Source organism: Chiloscyllium plagiosum, unplaced genomic scaffold (assembly GCF_037043375.1).
Source record: "Chiloscyllium plagiosum isolate Xiang-an unplaced genomic scaffold, Cpla_swu_hap1 HiC_scaffold_8, whole genome shotgun sequence".
NCBI classification, from domain to species: Eukaryota; Metazoa; Chordata; class Chondrichthyes; order Orectolobiformes; family Hemiscylliidae; genus Chiloscyllium; species Chiloscyllium plagiosum.
The window spans coordinates 114,820,307-114,826,771 of record NW_028270146.1 but is presented as its reverse complement, the minus strand read 5'-3'; positions in this window follow the sequence as shown (position 1 = coordinate 114,826,771).

Sequence of the window (6,465 nt, the reverse complement as noted above, 5' to 3'; positions counted from 1 at the left end):
GGATGGAGGTGAGGGAGGTGGTGTGGGCGCAGGTTTTGCAATTCCTGCGGGGGCATGGCAGGGGACCAGGAAGGGAGATTGGGTTTTTGGGGGGCGTGGACCTGACCAGGTAGTCATGGAGGGAACGGTCTTTGCGGAAAGTGGAAATGGGTGGGGAGGGAAATATATCCCTGGTGGTGGGGTCTGTTTGGAGGTGGCACAAATGTCTTCGGATGATGTGGTTTTTGCGAAGTTTGTTAGGGTGGAAGGTGAGCACCAGGGGTGCTCTGTCCTTGTTACGGTTGGAGCGGTGGGGTCTGAGGGCGGAGGTGCGGTATGTGGACGAGATGCGTTGGAGGGCATCTTTAACCACGTGGGAAGGGAAATTGTGGTCTCTAAAGAAGGAGGCCCATCTGGTGTGTTCTGTGGTGGAACTGCTCCTCCTGGGAGCAGATACGGCGGAGGCGGAGGAATTGGGAATACGGGATGGCATTTTTGCTGGAGGTGGGGTGGGAAGAGGTGTAATCCAGGTAGCTGTGGGAGTCGGTGGGTTTGTGAAAAATGTCAGTGTCAAGTCGGTCGTCTCTAATGGAGATGGAGAGGTCCAGGAAGGGGAGGGAGGTGTCAGAGATGGTCCAGGTAAATTTAAGGTCAGGGTGGAATGTGTTGGTGAAGGTGATAAATTGCTCAACCTCCTCGCGGGAGCACGAGGTGGCGCCAATGCAGTCATCAATATAGTGGAGGAAAAGGTGGGGAGTGGTGCCAGTGTAACTACGAAAGATGGACTGTTCTACGTAGCCAACAAAGAGACAGGCATAGCTGGGGTCCATACGGGCTCCTATGTCTACCCCTTTGGTCTGGAGGAAGTGGAAGGATTCGAAGGAGAAATTGTTAAATGTGAGGACCAATTTAGCCAAACGAATGAGTGTCAGTGGAAGGGTACTGTTGGGGACATCGGGAGAGGAAGAAACGGAGGGCTTGGAGGCCCTGGTCATGGCGGATGGAGGTGTAGATGGATTGAATATCCATGGTGAAGATGAGGCATTGGGGGCCGGGGAAACTGAAGTTTTGGAGGAGGTGAAGGGCATGGGTGGTGTCTTGAATATATGTGCGGAGTTCCTGGACTGGGGGGATAGGACAGTGTCAAGGTAGGTTGAGATGAGTTCGGTGGGGTAAGAGCATGCTGAGACAATGGGTCAGCCAGGGTGGTCAGGCTTGTGGATCTTGGGAAGGAGGTAGAACCGGGCAGTGCGGGGTTCTCGGACTATGAGGTTGGAAGCTGTGGGTGGGAGGTCTCCTGAGCTGATAAGGTTCTGTATGTTCTGGGAGATGACGGTTTGGTGATGGGGGATGGGTCATGGTTGAGGGGGCGGTAGGAGCAGGTGTCTTCGAGTTGGCATCTGTCTTCAGTAGTGTAGAGGTCAGTGCGCCAAACTACCACTGCACCCCCTTTATCTGCTGGTTTGATGGTGAGGTTTGGATTGGAGCAGAGAGTGTGGAGGGTGGGAGTTGTGAGGGTGAGAGTTTGGAGTGGGGGAGGGGGTAGACAGGTTGAGGCAGTTAATGTCTCAGCGGCAGTTGGAAATGAAGAGATCGAGACCAGGTAATAGGCCAGCGCAGGGTGTCCAGGTGGATGGAGTGTGTTGGAGGCCGGCAAAGGAGTCCTCGGAAGGTGGGCGGGAGTCCTGATTTTAAAAGTGAGCTCAGAGATGGTGGAAGAAGTTTTCGACATCACGGTGTGTATTAAATTCATTGATGCGTGAGGTGCTATTGTCATGGAGGATGAGCTGAGATTTTATTGAAGTGATAAGATGCTGAGGAATCCAGATCGAGTGGATAGGAAGGAGCTATCCATTAACAGATGGATAGACCATAAGACATAGGAGTGGAAGTAAGGCCATTCATTCCATCGAGTCCACTCCACCATTCAATCATGGCTGATGGGCATTTCAACTCCACTTACCCGCATTCTCCCCGTAGCCCTTAATTCCTTGTGACATCAAGAATTTATCAATCTCTGCCTTGAAGACATTTAGCGTCCCAGCCTCCACTGCACTCTGCAGCAATGAATTCCATAGGCCCACCACTCTCTGGTTGAAGAAATGTCTCCGTATTTCTGTTCTGAATTTACCCCCTCTAATTCTAAGGCTGTGTCCACGGGTCCTAGTCTCCTCGCCTAACGGAAACAGTTTCCTAGCGTCCACCCTTTCCAAGCCATGTATTATCTTGTAAGTTTCTATTAGATCTCCCCTTAATCTTCTAAACTCCAATGAATACAATCCCAGGATCCTCAGCCGTTCCTCATATGTTAGACCTACCATTCCAGGGACCATCCGTGTGAATCTCCGCTGGACACGCTCCAGTGCTAGTATGTCCTTCCTGAGGTGTGGGGACCAAAACTGGACACAGTACTCCAAATGGGGCCTCACCAGAGCTTTATAAAGTCTCACTAGCACATCAGTGCTTTCATATTCTAACCCTCTTGAGATAAATCTTCGAGGAGAAAGTGAGGTCTGCAGATGCTGGAGATCAGAGCTGAAAATGTGTTGCTGGAAAAGCGCAGCAGGTCAGGCAGCATCCAAGGAGCAGGAGAATCGACGTTTCGGGCATAAGCCCTTCTTCAGGAGAAGAAGCTCCTGAAGAAGGGCTTATGCCCGAAACGTCGATTCTCCTGTTCCTTGGATGCTGCCTGACCTGCTGCGCTTTTCCAGCAACACATTTTCAGCTCTTGAGATAAATGACAACATTGCATTCACTTTCTTACTCACGGACTCAACCTGCATGTTTACCTTTAGAGAATCCTCGACGAGCACTCCCAGATCCCTTTGTACTTTGGCTTCATGAATTTTCTCACCGTTTCGAAAGTAGTCCATGCTTGTATTCTTTTTTCCAAAGTGCAAGACCTCGCATTTGCTCACATTGAATTCCATCAGCCATTTCCTGGACCACTCTCCCAAACTGTCTAGATCCTTCTGCAGCCTCCCCACATCCTCAGTACTACCTGCCAATCCACCTAACTTCGTATCATCGGCAAATTTTGCTAGAATGTCCCCAGTCACTTCATCCAGATCATTAATATATAACGTGAACAGCTGCGGCCCCAACACTGAACCCTGCGGGACACCACTTGTCACCGGCTCCATTCCGAAGAAGAACCTTTTATCCCAACTCGCTACCTTCTGCCAGACAGCCAATCCTCAATCCATACCAGTAGCTCACCTCGAACACCATGGGCCCTCACCTTACTCAGCAGCCTCCCGTGTGGCACCTTATCAAAGGTCTTTTGGAAGTTTAGATAGTGCACATCCTCTGGGTTTCCCTGGTCTAACCTACTTGTCACCTCTTCAAATAATTCTAACAGGTTTGTCAGGCATGACCTCCCCTTACTAAATCCATGTTGACTTGTTCTAATCTGACCCTGCTCTTCCAAGAATTTAGAAACCTCATCCTTAATGATGGATTCTAGAATTTTACCAACAACTGAGGTTAGGCTAATTGGCCTATAAATTTCCATCTTTTGTCTTGATCCTTTCTTGAACAAGGAGGTTACAACAGCGATCTTCCAATCATCCGGGACTTTCCCTTACTCCAGTGACTTTTGAAAGATCTCAACCAATACCTCTGCTATTTCCTTAGCCACTTCCCTTAGAACTCTAGGGTGTAGCCCATCAGGGCCAGAAGAATGATCAATTTTAAGACCTTTTAGCTTTTCTAGCACTTTCACTTTTGTAATGGCAACCATAATCATCTCAGCCCCCTGACTCCCTTTAATATTTGGGATATTATTGTGAAGACTGACACAAAGTACTTATTAAGTTCTCCAGCTATTTCCTTATCTCCCATCACGAGGCTTCCAGCATCAGTTTGAAGTGGCCCAATGTCTACTCTTGCCTGTCGTTTGTTTCTTATGTATTGAAAGAAACTATTACTATCATTTCTAATATTACTGGCTAGCCTACCTTCATATTTGATCATCTCCTTCCTTATTTTTCTCTTTGTTATCCTCTGTTTGTTTTTGTAGCCTTCCCAATCTTCTGATTTCCCAGTGCTCTTGGCAACTTTATAGGATCTCTCTTTTTCTTTGATACATTTCCTGACTTCCTTTGTCAGCCATGGCTGTCTAATCCCTCCCCGGATAATCTTTCTTGGGGATGAACCTCTGTACAGTGTCCTCAATTATACCCACAAACTCCTGCCATTTTTGCTCTACTGTCTTCCCTGCTGGGCTCTGCTTCCAGTCTATTTTCGTCAGTTCCTCTTTCATGCCCTCATAATTAATTTATTTAACTGTAACACCATTACATCTGATTTTGCCTTCTCTCTTTCAAACTGCATACTGAACTCTACCATATTATGATTGCTGCTTCCTAAGTGTTCCCTTACTTTAAGATTTTTTATTAAGACTGGTTCATTACATAGCACTAGGTCCAGAATAGCCTGCTCCCTTGTGGGCTCCATGACAAGCTGTTCCAAAAAGCCATCCTGTAAGCATTCCATGAATTCCCTTTCTTTGGATCCACTGGCAACATTATTTACCCAGTCCACCTGCATATTGAAGTCTCCCATGATCACCGTGACCTTGCCTTTCTGACATGCCTTCTCTATTTCCCGGTACATGTTGCGCCCCTGGTCCTGACCACTGTTAGGATGTCTGCACACAACTCCAATTATGTTATTTTTGCCTTTGTGGTTCCTCAATTCCACCCACACAGACTCCACATCATCTGACACTATGTCATTCAGTGCCATAGATTTAATTTTGTTCTTAACTAACAAGGCAACCCCGCCCCATCTGCCCACCTCCCTGTCTTTTCGATAAGTTGTAAATCCTTGGATGTTTAACTGCCAGTCCTGAACCCCCTGCAACCGTGTCTCTGTGATGCCTACCACATCATAATCATTCACGATGATCTGTGCCATTAGTTCATCTCCTTTGTTACGAATGCTACAAGCATTCAGGTAAAGTGACTTAATGCTAACTTTCTTATCATGAGAGATATTGGAAGTCATAAGACGTCCTAAGTTATCCTTCCTTTTTGCTGTATTCCTAGTCTGCCTCAAGCTTAAATCCACCTGCACACACGCTATCCTGCTGCTTATCTTTCCATTTAACTCCATACTCCCTGTCGCTTTAACTTTCCAGTCGCTTTCACTTTCCCTACCCCCCCCCCAACTCAGACGTTTAAAGTCCTACTGACCACCCTATTTATCGCCTTCGCTAGAACATTGGTACCAGATCGGTTCAGGTGGAGACCATCCCAATGGTACAGATTATGACGGAGGATGTGCTGACCATATTGAAAAATCATGAGGATAGATAAGTCTCCTCATCCAGAAAGGATTTAACTAAAGATTGTTATGGGAAACAAGGGAAGGGATTACTGTGTTTTGGCGAAAATCTTTGTATCCTCACTGTCGACTGGAGTCATACCAGATGATTGGACAGTGGCAAACGTTATTCCCTTATTCAAGAAAGGCAATCAAGATAATCCTAGGAATCATCGATGAGTCAGTCTTACGTCAGTTGTGGGCAAATTATTGGAGAGGATTCAGAGAGACATGATTTTTGATTATTTGGAAAAGCATAGATTGATTAGAGATAGTCAGCATGGCTTTGTGAGAGACAGGTTATGCCTCACAAACCTTACTGAATTATATGAGGATGTGACAAACACATTGGTGATGACAGAGCAGTGGATGTGGTGTATATGGATTTTAGCAATGTGTTTGATAAGGTTCCCCATGGTAGGCTTATTCAGAAAGTAATGAGGCATGGGATACAGGGTTATCCTGATATAATTCAATGTTGAGACATTTGTGTCAGAGACTGCAAGGGGAAGTGAGAGAGAAATAATTTTTTAAAAAGCAGAAAGGAAAGGAACTGGTGAGCAGAGGAGCTCCAATTAGCTTCTCACCCTGCCAACTTCGTATTGGGTGAGCTGGAACGCAGACTAGTCGAGCAAAGGCCTGACACAGTTACACGGACAGAATCATAGCTTACAATGTCCTAGACATCATCGTCACTATCCCTGTATGTCCTGTCCCACCGGCAGGACATGGGTGCAACTGAAATGCTGGAACATGCAGGGTTATGGACTAAGGTCTGCAGAATGGGATCATTGTGATTTATTTGACATTTCTCCAGAATATTAAACTCCAGTCTAATTTGAAAATTTATCAACATCATCAGACTTGAACTCCAAATGTCAGAAAAAAAAATCAGAGACTTACAGAGCAGGTGAAGGTCACTTGGCCCATCCTGTATGTGTTGCTTATAATATAACTACCTAGTCATTACAACGTTCTGTACTCACCGATGAGAGCAACTATTTCAGACTGTGTACTCTGCCCTCTATGTTGTTATAATCTATTTTGCCAATGTATTTCTTTGACAGGGGCTCACCTTGTTTCCTGGTTTCTTTCCCAGCCCTAAATCCATTCCCCGTGGCCTTGAGGGACTACCATTTCTGCTATTTAATCTCTCCT